The 15,035-nt window shown below is 38.7% G+C and overlaps 1 long non-coding RNA gene across 1 annotated transcript in view; it reads right to left on the reverse strand.

Moving 5' to 3' along the window:
- Nucleotides 1-400: 400 nt before the first annotated feature.
- Nucleotides 401-15,035, reverse strand: part of LOC308189335 — a 155,707-nt gene continuing 141,072 nt past the window's right edge. The window contains exon 4 of the long non-coding RNA XR_013946300.1: nt 401-3,548. This is a non-coding gene — a long non-coding RNA (uncharacterized lncRNA). The remainder of the gene's footprint in view (nt 3,549-15,035) is intronic.

Below are 15,035 nucleotides of genomic sequence, written 5' to 3' on the forward strand. Positions count from 1 at the left end.
CACAGTTACACAGGAGTTAACTAGACTGGATTGAAGTAGGCAGCTGTTCTGTAGAATATGTTGACTCTTGACCAAAAATTGAAAACTGAACATTTTTTTCAAAAAATACTTCCACAGTGCTCATGGGAGTTACATTTTGGATCTTTATTCCACCATTGTTATTGCTGTGTGATGCTCCCTAAAAAGATTACCTAGTTTTCATAGTTTTCATCTCTTACTGAGCTGCTGCAATGAATTGCAGAATCCATTCATTTCCAGTGGGAACTGGAGTCTGAAATATCAGTATCCCAGATATTTCCAAATTGAAATTCTTAGTTTTAAAACAAACAAACAAAAACACAGACAGGCTCCTTTTGTGAGAAACATCAGATTTTCATTTTTATTGAAAAACTGAGTCCTTTTTAGCCTTACATATGTGTAACACAGAAGAGGGTAGGCATACCATTTAGCTATGCAAGATGTCGTTGCATATAAACCACAGTTTAAAACCATTGTCTGTTCATCTTAAGCCATGATTTCAAGAGTCTGCTCAATCTAGATGCCTTCAGGAGAGCAGATTCTCTGAGGATGCTGAACACCACCTGTTTATTTCTGGTATTGCCCAGCACTCACTGCTTGCTTTTGAAATTCTTGTCCTAAATTTTACTAAGTCTATTTCTAATCAGTGATATGAATTACTTTTTTCTACAACACAACATCTACAATGAAATTGCTTGCATTTAGAGTGGCTGAAATCACTCAGTATTATTCAGACCGTCTGTGTGAACTATAATGCCATTCTGCCTTTAGTAAACTGCATTCACAAGTACTAAGAAAAGAAGCAGGTTTTTCTGTAAGGGTGCATTTTGGGAAAGGAAAAGAAAGTTATGTGCATGAAGGCAAAAATATCCACCAGTGGTTGATCAAAAAATGGTTAGCTGTGCACAATATAATGCAAACAAGCCCCTTTCCTCCAATCATAATACTTATCTGACACACTGAATTTCCAGGGAATTACCTTCTCATTCTAAGTTCACCATGTGTAATTCAGTCAGTTGATCTCAGCCATACAGGCACCTTAAGACCTGGGACACAAACATTAATGAGTTCAGAAGTCTCTAAATGATGTCTGTGACTATTAATGACACAGTAGGTGCCATGGTTATATTTAATTTCATAGAAGGTTGCCTTAAATGGACAGCCATTAATTGCATCTTATTATGTCTGTATCTGTTATGAGTTTCTTCACATTGGTTAGTTCATTGCTATGAAAGCAGATTAAACTATAGAATTTCCAATTACTGTTTGGGGATTTTTCCCCCTGAAAGGAAAGTTGAGACAAAAAAGGGTGAACTATCCACTGGAAACAAAAGTTTGACCCATCAAAATGAAAAAGTACTTTTATATTGGAAATACCAGTGTGACAAACATGCAAGACATGGTAATGGACTCAACATGGAGGGATGTGGTGTGTCATGGCTCATAAACTGGCTGGGGAGCAAAGGCCTCAACATGAAAGTCTGAGGTTAACCTACAGTTTACAGTTCTCATCAGGTAAAGAGGTAATTTTGAAAGAAAGAGAGGCTTTGACTGGCCTCAAGGCCACCTTTTATTGAGACTTTCCTCAGGGAAAATGTCGTGAAAATTGATCATTTTTAATGGAAATTTTAAATTCTTGAAAATTCTGTTTGTTTTGCTTAAAATTCTACTTTCCTATTTGCTGTTATTCTCCTTCTTACTGATGAAGTTTCCTGCTTAATAATTATTCTCTTGAGATGTAATTTAATTCTGTAGATAGGTCACATGTACCAGCCTTAAAAAATGACCACTGCCAATGCTTAGGACATCAGTTCCTTAGTGGAAACTTCAGTACAGATAGAGTTGGAAAGATGGACACACTCAGGTCTGTGTACTCAGTGTGAGAAGAAAGTGTAGCTACTCCTGCTCAGCTAATTGGGAGAAACTGAAGTAAAACCTTAGAAACAAAATGAATCTTTTTGTTTCCTGACGCAATGTTGAAAATGTACAGAAATGCATTCTTAGTATTTTCATATTAGAATGATTAATTTAATTAAAACATCAGTGAAATATTCTTGTCCTGCCCCTTTGCCCCTTAAGAATAAAATTACCCTTCAGAATAAAAATACTTTTATGGAGGAAGAATAGTTGCCTCCTGGCATCAAAACATGGGCTCTGTGCACTCATCTGTTCAATGGAAATTAAAGAGCCTTGAGTTACACTTAGAGACTCAGAATTAGAGTGAGATGACCTTGAGAAACTCTCTGACAAGCCAACTCTGATGCTTTTGTTATGGTTTGTGATCCCTGATCACACCTCATCGTGCCTCCTGAAGGGCTTAATCTTTGTCCTCTGGAAAGTGCAGTCAGAAATAATTTCTTTGGGCACACCAGGTGGTAACGTACCATAGGGTGCACTTTGATTCTTCTTATTAAAGGTTCCTTTCCTTCTGTTTGCTGCTCTCTTTGGAGAGGGAGTTTTCCTTGGTCATCCTTGTATCATGATCACACCAGCTCAAGCTTACAAAGTTCTCTCAGATGTCTTAGCCAGCACTAGTTTCCTTTTGCTCTCCCATTCCTGCCAGGAGCATTCAAGACATGTCCTGTCTGGTCTCACCCCATGAAAAATGAGGGGCACATGTATATATATATGTGCACTGAGGAGTGGTTCACAAGCATTTCCTCTTTAGAAAAATTTTGCAACACTGAGATAAGAAAAATTGCAATAAAATGGTTTAAGGGGTACAACTGCCTATAAAATGGTTTAGGGTGCTGAGCTCTCACAGTCCTTATTGCAGGAAGAACAGTTCTCTGATTCTTGGCCACATGGTCAAATCATAGGAAAGATTTAGTCATACCTCAGCTGAGAAATATTTTGCAGATGCAGCTCAATGAAGGCATCTGGATCAAGGAAGATAATTAAACCAGGACAGAAACAAAGACAAACTCCTTTCATAACCTAAAGAATATTTGACCAATTGAGTTCTTTTGTTTGCATCAGCTAAACACTCATGCGCAGAAATCCAATGGTTAGAATAAACATTTTGTGCCTACTTGGTAATATTCACAAAATGCATTTACTTGTTTAGATTTTTCCAAATCTGCATACCTAAACTTCAAGCATATGTGCAATCAGCTTCAAATTTTCCAAACAAAAATAGATCAAGAAAGGGGGGCATCTGCTCCTGAGTTAATCAAACCACCCAGGGAGATTGTCCGTAAACACTGCAACTACCAGGTCCTCATGCTGCTTCTTATTCCTTACATGTCACACTGTGTAATGGTTTTTAACTGAAAGCAGATCATTGGAGATAGTTAAAAAGTATTTTCCAACCCTGGTTGGTACAGCAAACCCAGGTTTCGCTGTAGAGTCTCATACAGCTTAGTTTTCCAGCTAAGGCGGTTTGGACCAGACCAGAAGTCAATGTGAATGAGTTTAGCTCCTTTGAAATAACAGAAGTTATTCCTGATTACCGTAGGTGTGGTAGGAATGGCACTCATTTCCTTAGGATCAGTACAGCTGAGAATCTGGTTCAGAAGTAGTTTCTCCCCCTACAAAAAAAAAATAAAAAATAAAAAAGTACATCTGCACAAGGGTGAGCCCCTTCCAGTCTCACTGTTTGATCATCTCTAGACTTCTGTGCCACCACAGGACATGGCTGGGCCTGTTGTGGTGGGACACTGTTTCATTTTTTTCCTTTGCTTCTCACTGTCCAACTTTACTTTCACTGGTGATAAACTAAATTAACTTTCCCCAATTTGAGTCTGTTATGCCCAAGAGGGTAACTGATAAACAATCTCTCTGTCTTTATCTTGACCCATATACGTTCTCCCCGTCCTGTTGAGGAGGGAGAGTGACAGAGCTGCTGGGTGAGGCCAAGGTCAGCTCACCAGAGGAGGAAAGTCCTGACAGAAGGCAACGAGAGGATTTTGTTAGCAAGCAGAGCTTTAGTATTTTTGAATAGCAGGGTGCAATCTGTAAGCATATAACATAGTTTATAATAAAATAACTGGAACAAACTATCCAGTGTGTGTGTGCAAACTATTGTGTTGTGCTGAACAGAATGCCATCTCTTCCTGGCATACCTGCATATCGGCTAATAAGAGTTATCTGCCATCTTGTTTAATGAGTGCTTGTGCATTGTGAAAAAAAGGGGACTTCCATCTTTGTGCTGTTAGTGTGTAAGTACATGTTCAATGTTATTTTCTACTTAGAACAGTATTCCATATGGGACTAATGGGAAATTGACATTAAGAAACATGCCAACAGAGATAAAGATAAGGAAGAAGGGTGATGCAAAGGCTAGCTGTTTTATCTATTACAATTTCATATTACCGACAGCGATTTGTTAATTTTTGGTGTTTTGCTCCTTGCTTGTCTCTCAGATGGGGATCTCTCATGGCCTCATATAATACATAACAGTCTTTCAGCTGCATATATATATATTTTTATTTTATTTTTTCCCATCGAGTGGTCTTTCTGGCAGACATGTTACCATGTTAAAACCAGCAGAGGGAAAGGAATAGTCCTACATTGGAAAAGACTTAGCATAAGCAGGATGGAAAGTGGTTGGGGTAGGGCTAATGTGCATTTCACGATTGTAAATGCTGTTGGATCTGCTAGTGTGGTGGTTTTAATCGGGTGGGCAGCCGAGTTCCACCATGGCCACTCTCTCACTCCCCCTCCTCAAAGGGGAAGGGAGAAAATACAACACAAAGGGCTCAAGGGTTGAGGTTAGGACAGGGAGATAGCTCAACAATTATCGTAACGGGCAAAACAGACTCAGAGTAAGGAGACAGTAAGATTTATTGCCTATTACTTACAAACTAGAGAAGTGAGAAACAAAGGAAAGAAACCAAAAACACCTTCCCCCCCATCCACCCTTTTCCACCTCCTCCCCCCGAGCAGTGCAAGGGAACGGGGGAACAGGGGCTATGGTCAGTCTATAGCACTTTGTCTCTGCTGCTCCTTATCGGTTGCTCTCTGCCTCTGCTCCAGCTTGGGGTCGCTCCCACAGGATGCTGTCCTTCCCAAACTGATCCTGCAGGGGCTGCCCACAGGCAGCAGCTCGTCAAGAACCACTCCAGATATGGGTCCGTACCATGGGGTCCATCCTTCAGGAGCAAACTGCTCCAACCTGGGTCCCCCATGGGTGGCAGCTCCCCCCAGATCCCTTGCTCCTGCGTGGGCTCCTCTCCACGGGCTGCAGCTCCAGCCTGGGGCCTGCTCCTGCGGGGGCTCTCCATGGGCCGCAGCCTCCTCCAGGCCACATCCACTTGCTCCAACCGGGGGCTCCTCCACGGGCTGCAGTGTGGAACCCTGCTCCACCGTGGTACTCTGTGGGTTGCAGGGGGACAGCCTGCTTCACCATCATCCTCACCACAGGCCGCAGGGGACTTCTGCTCTGGTGTCTGGAGCACCTCTCCCCCTCCTCCTTCTTCACTGACCTTGGCACCGGCAAGGCTGTTTCTCACTCCTCTCTCTCCCAGCTGCTGTGTAAGAGCAGTGTTTTTTTTTTGTTTTTTTTTTTTTTTTTTTTTCCCCCTTTCTTAAATATGCTCTCATAGAGGTGCAAACAACATTGCCTACTGGCTTGGCTCTGGCCAGCAGCAGGGCCCTTACCTAACATGGGTCAGCTTCTGGATTCTTCTCGCAGAAGCCACCCCGATTGGCCACCCCACTACTAAAACATTGCCATGTAAATCCACTACAGCTAATCAGAAGAAAGCTTGTGCCAGTAAGCAAACAGTGATGGGGGGCAAGAACTACCACCTGTGGAGGCAAGGAGTTGCTTCCCTTCCTTGTACCGAAGGTGGTGCCAGCCATGTTGCAGCAGCCTTGAAACTGTGCACAGGAGTATTGCGTCACTTCACAGATTCTTCTTCTACATGATTGGGATGGGCCATTTTGCACTTTTTAATATGTGGGCTGCAAGGGGAGTTTGTTACTAAACAAGGCATTTTAGAGTGGAACCATCAAGTCACTCCTACCTTGAGCTGCAATATGCTGTAACACACAGTGGAGGTAGCTATATGTGTTTGTTTTTTTTTTTCCTCTGTTAATGCCATGCCACCTCCTGACTGTGAGCAGAGCTTAAAGCAGTAGCTAAGATGTGTAGAGAAATTACTTCAGATTTATTTACAGAGACTTATTTGCGTTGAACTAGCGGTTTCCTATTGTGTCAGCAATTCTCTATTTCATTTATTCATTACCGTGACATCAGGCAAGAGTACAATCCTATTAGACCTGTACATTACATTTCACAGAATTGTAAGCCTTTTCTGGTTCATGGAATGAAAAGAAATATGAATTCTTAGTGCTGAAAATTCCTGATACAGCACTCGAGAATAAAAATACAGTCACTCTTGGAGCAGAAGTTTTATTATTCTTTCATTTTATTGTTGTTTTATAAACCTGTGTGTTCTATAATAACTTCTAAAATACATTTTACTGTTCTGGTCCACATATCCAGATGATAAGGAAGACCCTGAGACTATTGTCAGTGAGGAATTATCACTCCATTCTTTTCAGCTGGCTTTATATTTAACAAGGGGTTTCTTTGTTTTTAGTTTACCTTCTGTCATTTGTTCTGCAGTTAGACTATTGATACAAGATTCCAAAAATCATCTGTTAAGAATTTGAGTTTAAAATCAGAATATCACTCTATCAACAATTTATATCTTATCTGCAACACATACCAGTACAATAAGTTATATCTATGTCCTTCGAAAAGTTATTTCTTTTCCCCTTAGTATGCTATGTAAGAAAGGAAGGAAAAGAAAAAGAGTTCTGATGAGTATTAGTTTTTTATTTTATTTTTTTTAATAAAATAAGTGTCTGCTCTAAATCTATACTTTGACATCTGAATGCAAAATTGTTTTACAGACATATGAATTGTCTGAGGCAAGTTCTCAGTTGTCACAGAGCTACATACTTCTATGAGAATGCAACAAGTTCCACCCATTAAAGATTTGGCCTGTTGTGTTTGTGTTAATAAAACTTTTACCTAAAAATACATTAATGTTAAATATTAGCAACAAGTCAATTTATTTTCTGTCATGCAGTTATCTAGTAACCTAGTTATCTAGTGATATTAAACTTACCAGCCTGAATATTTACATCTTTTTCTCAAGGGGTTTACTGTGACAAAATTATGTTTTGTACAGAATTGTTGAGTTGATTTGGTTGTCATTTTCTATTCCTTTATGAATGGATCATTATGCAAACTTAAATAAGTGAATATGTTTTCCCTATTATTCATTTTAATATTTTTCAAATGCTTAGACAGTTTGGAATTTCAGATCCCATATGGAATAAATAGTTATATCAACATGTAGATTATTTGCAAACTTGTCTGCTCTGAATCGTGTGCTAACATGATAATTGTTTCCATGTATTTGAATGGTTGGGATATTAAATGACTTTTGAAATCTTACCTGGTGACAAAGTTGAGGTTTGGGGAATTTTTGTCCTGTAAGAGCTAAACCAGGCTTATCAGATCTTAATGTGAAAGTCTAAGAAGACTCACAATTATTTGTTGGCTCTTCTTGAGGTAGCCAATATTTTTTGCTTTGGGCAACTATTCACATAAGGATTTACCTGTTTCTCTGCTTCTAATAGGGAGACTTTTATCCATCCTAACTCTCTAATGTGATGTATAAAGGTCTGGAGTAATGCTTTGAGTCCAGTTTCAGTGGATTTCCTTGGATGAAATTTCCCTGTGCAAGTGTAGATAGAGTCTAGAGGCAGCAGAAAGGAGGGCCAAGCAAAAAGTGGTTCCCCAGGGCAGAACCACTGACTTCTGAGGTGTCGAAAGCTCAGGCAATTCTGCAGCAGCCCAGTGAGACTTCCACAGCTGAGACAGGGTGAAGAGACTTGTCTAAAGCAAGGAAGGATTTTTGAGGCTCTTAAGCAATACACCAAGATCAGAAGGCCAGTTTTGACCGCTTTCTCCAGTGCGAGTTCAGAAAGACAGGGCAGAGTTTCCTGCTGGTACTTCAGAGTTCAGACTGAGGTTGGAAAGTGCTTCACATCTCAGCACGTTTTAAAAAAGTGAGTCATGGTTGCATATGCACAGCATGAGATGGCCAAAAGATGCCAGACTCACCAAGACTGAGCGTTTGGTTTTTTCAGCTGCAGCTGTGTCAAGCTAGTCAAGGAGCTTGAGTCTCAAGGACTCAAAGTCTCTAACCATGTTTGAAAGGGTAAAATTCATAATCTATAATCTGTATTATAATCTGTAGAAAAACAGGCATACTTTTCCAACCCATGATATACGTATCATGGCATCCTCAATTCCTTGCATAATACTCTGCATAGCCACCTTATTTTTCATGCATAGGAATATCTTCTTGAAGGAAGATATACTTAATGGTAGGTGACATTGTCAGGTTTCAGTTTATTAAGAAATGTTTTTAAGACTACTTTCTGTCATCTACATTTTTTGATTTGAAGAGGTGTTTAACTATTTTGCATTGCAGTATTTTACCACAGATGTCCTGGGTATTAATGCAAGTTACTTTGACTGTATTGTGTGTGTCTGTGAATAAACCTATACCATTCATCTATGGTCTGTTTGAAAATGCAAGCCTATATCACAGCAGCATACTTTCCCTTCATAGTAGAGCATATGAGTATTTCCATCAGTATTTGATACCATACATAGACAGCAGCTCACAGAAATGAGACACCCTAATACAGCCTTTTGTGAAATGGATCCTTACTCTTTTTCTTTCATGATTTAGCATGATTAAGCACTTGTACTTTTGTTAGGAAAAGTACAGGACAAGTTCATTGACTTCTACTGATGGTGAATCAGGAAGATATAGTGAAAGTTATATCTAGCATAAATCCATTAATATTTAAAATGTGACATAAGCTTATGATTTAGTTGTTTTTTGTTTGTTTGTTTGTTTGCTGGAGAGAGAGTTGGAGACCAGATGCAAATCTGTGTTTGCCTGATCTGTCATCTACCTCTCTCCACCAAATGTTGGGCTTATTTTTTTGAAGGGGTAGTTTTTTGTTTGTTTATAAATATGCTTGTTGTAATTTAAATGCTAAACATCATTCATCTGGGAAAATACCTAAAGAAAAAAATGTGTTACTTTCCAAGGAAAACCTGGTATTTTCTAGAAAGTCAAATTTGTTAGTTAAATGCTGATGAACAGAGAAATATAATGCAAAGTGTAGGGGGCCCTTGGGAAGACTGAGATGGCTGTAGTCTATGATTTTAATACAATAACCGATGTAATATAATTTTAAAATGTTTTGCAGAATTTCATAGCTGAGAGAAAAAAGAAATCAGGTCTCAGGGAAGACAGAATGTATCTTGTGGTACTGCAAAGTGTAATAAATCCAATTAATATACATGAATGTTAGAAATTCTGTTAACAAGTATTTTGTTTCCATTGGTAAAGAAGGGATAGCAGATCAGTTTTCTGAGATTTATAAAATAAAAAGACTTCTTAATTTTTTTTTCAGTACAAAATAATCTGTTAGAAGAAAAGCTAGAATTAAGAAATTTCCCAGACTTTCCTCTGATCCTTAGTATGTATTGGTCATCTGTAAAAGATCAGCTTTTACTAATAATTTTTTATGCAATAGCACTTGAGATCCAGAAATAACGCAACAGTTCAGAAACCACTCTGTGGTGACAGCTGGCAAACACCTCCTTTCTTAGTGGCAGTTCCAGTGATACATATTGAAACATATGCTGGAAGATGAAACAAATACTGTGAGGACAGCTCAGAAAACTCCCAGTTTATAATTTATTTTCCAAGATGAATTCAATTTGTTTGCTACATCAAAAATCGCCAAAAAGAATAGCATGAAACATAAAAGAAGTGGCCAACAATTGCAGTTTGGAAACAGCATAATTCCCCTGTGTATTGCTCTGAAAATTGTTCTTTTGAGAAAACAGTGTTTTATCAGCAGTCTCTATGGCATCACTGTAAAGTTTCTGAGACAAATGATACAGAGTGACTGTAGTTCAAAAGAGAGAATAAATGAGGTTATTGTAACGATGAGGCAGCATCAAAAAGACCCAGAAGGTTAAAATGATCTGTTGTATAATCACAGATCAACTCATCCTAAACTACCTCTTATAAGGTAATGTCAGCATTCTTTTTTTTCTTTACAGCATATCAGCCTTCCTATTTGTCAAAAAAGCCATGTGGAAACTGTATAAATATTGACATGTTTAAAGAATTTTCCAAAACTATGTCACAAAGGAAGGTATATAGCTGATAATTGGAATAATTTCTGTGCTGCAGACAATGCATCTCTCACTTATTTGTCCTGTGGATCTGAACAAAGGACATCAAAGGATTTCCTATGCTTATCACCTTTGTCCAGAGATATTTCTTTTTAGGGCACTTTGGACTATCTTTCAAGATCTGCATTAAATGGTATTTAATTCTTAGATGTATTTTCCCTACTCTATTTATTTTAATCCAAAATAGATACATGCATATATATATAAAGTTAAATATTATTAGCATATATATATAAACTTAAATATTATTAATTATAAACTAGTCTTTGTAGATGCATTTCAAAGTTTAGAATTCCCAAATAAAATAATATTCCCAGCAGTATTTTCCTAGTTTAAAATTATTCATACGCATTCTCCAGAGTACTGGGAAAGCAGATAGCAGAAGCTTTTTATATACAGCATATAATTGATGAAATCAGGTTCCTGGCATCCAGATGAAGAGGTGTCCCATTTCTGCTAGACACACTTTTTGAAAACTTATGTGGTGTTCTTTGATTCACCGTGGGCTGAATAAAGCAATGGCTTGTGAAGAGTTGGGATAATTCTGTGGAGGGAAGAGACTGGTATTTCAGGAAAAGTGATTACTTGGTGTCCAGAGATCTTCTGGGAATGAAGCAACAGAGAATGTGTGTGGTCTGAGTTCAAGTGTCCCCATTGTTCCATATAGTTTGTCTCTCAACAAGGAACTAGTCTTTCTGCAAGCTCTGCCTTTTTAACAGAGCCAAGAATAGGGAAAGGTTTTAAGAATGCATCTCACTGATGCTCACATTTGCCCTCTTTGAATTTCATATATGTTTTAGCATTGTTTTTGAAATGTTACCCACTTATTCTTACTGCTTTTGCCCTCTGAGAGACAGGCAAACCAGGGGAGGGACAAGTGCTTGCTGGGGAAGTACTGGCACATCCAGATCTTTAAATCTGAGGAAAGTATAGACTACTGAGCGTGATTTGCATGGTACTGTAAATAATAACTGCTCATTCTACTTCTGAGGCAACAGACACTATTTATCTGTTGTTGAATTAGGCTATGTGTAGGTTATCTTAAGATGATATTGTTAAAATTTTAATCTTCTAACATTATTTGCTGCTTTGGAGACACAGTGGGCTGTGGGTAGAATTATTTAACACTTTTTGCCAGACAATTTGGAACCACAATGGCTAGTTGGCTTAAATAGTTGGGGTATTTGAGGAGGTTTATTTATTTATTTATTTAATTTTCTGGAAAATGTTTAAAATCCAAAGTTAATGCTATTTCATAAATATTTTCCTTTCCTGAACAGTACTCTTAGAGGCTAGGTTCAGTTTCAAACATTACTTCGGGCAGTTCTCATAAATAAACGTTGGGACATGGTGGATGGGCTGATTTTCTTGGAATTGTTTCCTTTTGGGGAGACTTAATTCTAAAATTTTAATTTGAATATTAGAACTTGTCACCCTAAGGTCCTTGGACACATACACGCCTTCCAGAAGCAAAGAGGATAGCACATCTTTGTGTTTAATAGTTCTAATAGAATTTTCTTCTAGATAACAATCTAATTGCTCTTTTAACCCCTTTATTCTCTCTGGATCCATTATTTCCTGTAGTGATAAGCTCCATAGTTTAATTAAATGAAAAAGTATTTCCTCCTGTTTGCTTTAAACTGGCTGTAATAATTTCATGTTCTTATATATAGAGAACTAATGATAATCATTACCTATTCATTCTCTCTGTGCCATTGGCATTATGGTTTACTTTTCCGGTATCCTCATTTATTTCTTTCTGAAGCAGTGGAGTCCTAATCTGGTCTGACACAGAATGTCTACTACATTGCTGATTCACTGCATGCATTGTCCCTCTCTTTCTTGGAGAGAGAATGCCATGGTGAAATTCACTTACATGATCTTTGCATTGCCCTGGTCTGTGTTAACCTTGGAGTGGGGAGCAGAAGCATCCCATTTGATTTCAAGTGCTTTGATGCTACATAAGAATAAGGATAGTCCTGTATGTACTTTCTCCATACCTTTTAAGTTTTAATGCATTAGTGGAGTAAAATATTTGCGGTTTTCCAAAAAGAGTAGAGGTCTGATTCATACACGCCTGTCTGAACAGTGAGAGAGCAGCCACCTTCTGCAACCACAGCAGTTTTCCAGTCAGCTTCAAGGGAATCCTGACGATGAGCTAATTGTAATAATCTTGTCTGTGGAGAGTGTACGTAAGCAAGTGTAGGTTTATATTGCATATTTTATGCCAGATTCTGCTTAGTTTTAAGTGATGTCTGAGTAAAGGTGCATGAAAGGAGAGGGAGATCAGTATCAAGGAAGAGTGAAAACCTGGAGAAGTTTTTCCCTGTACCATGTTTCCCTGTGCAGGGACTGGGCTAGAGGTCCATTTGGGTCAGGCTGCCTGCTGAAGTACCTAGGCTTTGGTGGTGCACCCCTGATGTCTTGTACCCTGTTAAGACTTTGTATTAAGCAGACTGAAAGAGTAGGCAAGAGCTGAGTGATGAGCGGTAGGCTTCAACAGCAAGAACCACACACAGAAAAAGAAAGAGAAATACGACCTGGCAAACACCAATTTCACTACCGGTACAACCTGCTTCAGAACAGAATTTATGCTTGTATTAAAGCAAAAAAAAATAATAATAATAATAATAATGGTGTCTTTTTTTCATAGTTGCGTCTCTGAGTTAAACAGAAGGTAAAAATGCTTGGAACCTAAGAAAGCTTATTCAGTACTTCTTCTTAAGCAGGTGTTTTTAAGAACTGGATTCATAGTGATGTTATTTTCTCTTTGTACATTATTCAGGGTCATCATAGCTAATTGATATTACTAACTAGGTCCAACTGGTCAAGAATTCGTTGTATTCTCTGCTATGCACTTTAAGTGAAATAGAACCATCCATTCAAATATTTCTTTTGGAGAGTTAGATATTCTTTAAAATATAATACATGAATCATCTCTCATTCAGGTCTTTTCTCGATCATTTTCTTTTGGGGAAGCAGAAGGAGGTGAAGAGAGAAAGAAGAGGGAAAAATAATCAGAAGTTGAAAGTCAGTTTTCATTTTAATTAGGGAGGTGAAACAAGAACTTTAATAAAATTAAATTCTTCTGTCTTAAGGTTTAGTTTTAATTTGGGGCAGGACATTTTGCCTTTTGTCTTGATCTAAAGCAGTGAAATGGACCTAGTTCAAATCTCCTTACTTGACCACACTGATCATTAGGCAGATAGAAAATTGTACCTTGCCTGAAACCTTTGCCTGACTGAAAAAGTAAAGGATTGATCCCATTGACTGAGACAACTGTCTGAGTTTTTCTAGAGTTGTGGTTATTTGTAGTTTTGCATTGTATTTAATTTCTCCAGGCCATGCAGCAGACTAGACAGAACACAAGTAGCTCTGCTGGAATGCCACTATCTAAGGAAAAACACTGTAGGTCTGCCCCCTTCTGGGCAAGAGGGCTCCAGAGCCTCCTGTGACAACAGGTTTTTTGGTTTCCCTCATATCCTGTCACAGCCAGCTGTGTAAGATTTGAGAGTCAGTGCACTGCTATTGAGTAATCATGGTTACCACCAACCAGACCCCGTGCATTCTGCCACCTCCTCCTGTTTGTTTTCCCTATTGTCTCAAACTGTGATACAGCCATTCTCAAATCTATTACAAAATCACAGAATTCAGGAACTGAAGTGATACAAGAGGTCATCAGCTGTTAAGCTTGCTGGGAAAAATAATCTCTGCCCTTCTCCCTTGCGTGCTCCTGTGCTATGTGGAGTGCTCATCAGCAAATGCTTTGGGATATGGCTAACACAAATCCCAATCTCTCTGTGTTGAGTGTCCTGCACTGTAAACCTGATCCTGAATACCATAATACAGCAATTGGCAGATGTCTTCTCAAAGGTAACATGCATTTCTACATTAATCCTGGATCAGGATCAGAACGAAGAAAAAAAAAATCCAGAGAAGGAAATCTCAATTTAAAGACAACATATGGCAATAGTCTGTCTAATTATGAGGTGCAGTTTCACTGGACTATACACAACAGCATCCTGAAATCCAAAATGAGCATTTGCTCAGAGCCAATTAAAATTACTCTTCCTTTCTGTTCCATGGGTAAATGAACATGAAAATATTTCACTGTGTTGTTATTTCAGATCTTTCATTCAGTTGCTTTACACATTTGGATTCTCAATTGCAGCCATCTAAATCCTCAGTAGTTTCCTAAATATAAGGGGATATTTATGAACATTTTTCCTGCCTGGGACCACCAGACACTGGTACCACCTGGACCCAGTTGCATTTGTGTGGCTCTGCAGTTGATTTAGGGCACGTCCCATGCTGTGAAATGACATGGTCAGCCTCCCCGGGTTTGCTCGGAGGCACATTGTTTGGGGCCTGATTGCCGGATTATCCCAGCGTCTGTGAGGGATGTTGGGCATTCCAAATCATGGTCTCACATCTTGTTATAATCTACCTTACTTCTGCATGTGTCGTCAACATTTGGCAGTTTTCTTCTCGCAGAGGCAGTGTTTGTGTATCAGACCTCTGACTTAGTCTGGAACTAAGAACATTCCCACCCCTCATTTTGCTTTTGTGAAGCTCAGCTTTCATGGTCACTTTCCAGAAAGACAATTTGCATATTTCATCCATTGTTAGTAAACAGATTATAAGGCACTCGTTTGTGTGCTAAATCACAGCAAACTGTGCTTTGCGAATCTGATTCTCATCTTCCCTTCATTTTAACGTGGCTTAACTCCATTGATTTCAGTGGAATTACTGCTGATTTATGCTG

The sequence above is a fragment of the Anser brachyrhynchus genome (genome assembly GCF_964034855.1).
Source record: "Anser brachyrhynchus genome assembly, chromosome: 2".
In the NCBI taxonomy this organism is placed as follows: Eukaryota; Metazoa; Chordata; class Aves; order Anseriformes; family Anatidae; genus Anser; species Anser brachyrhynchus.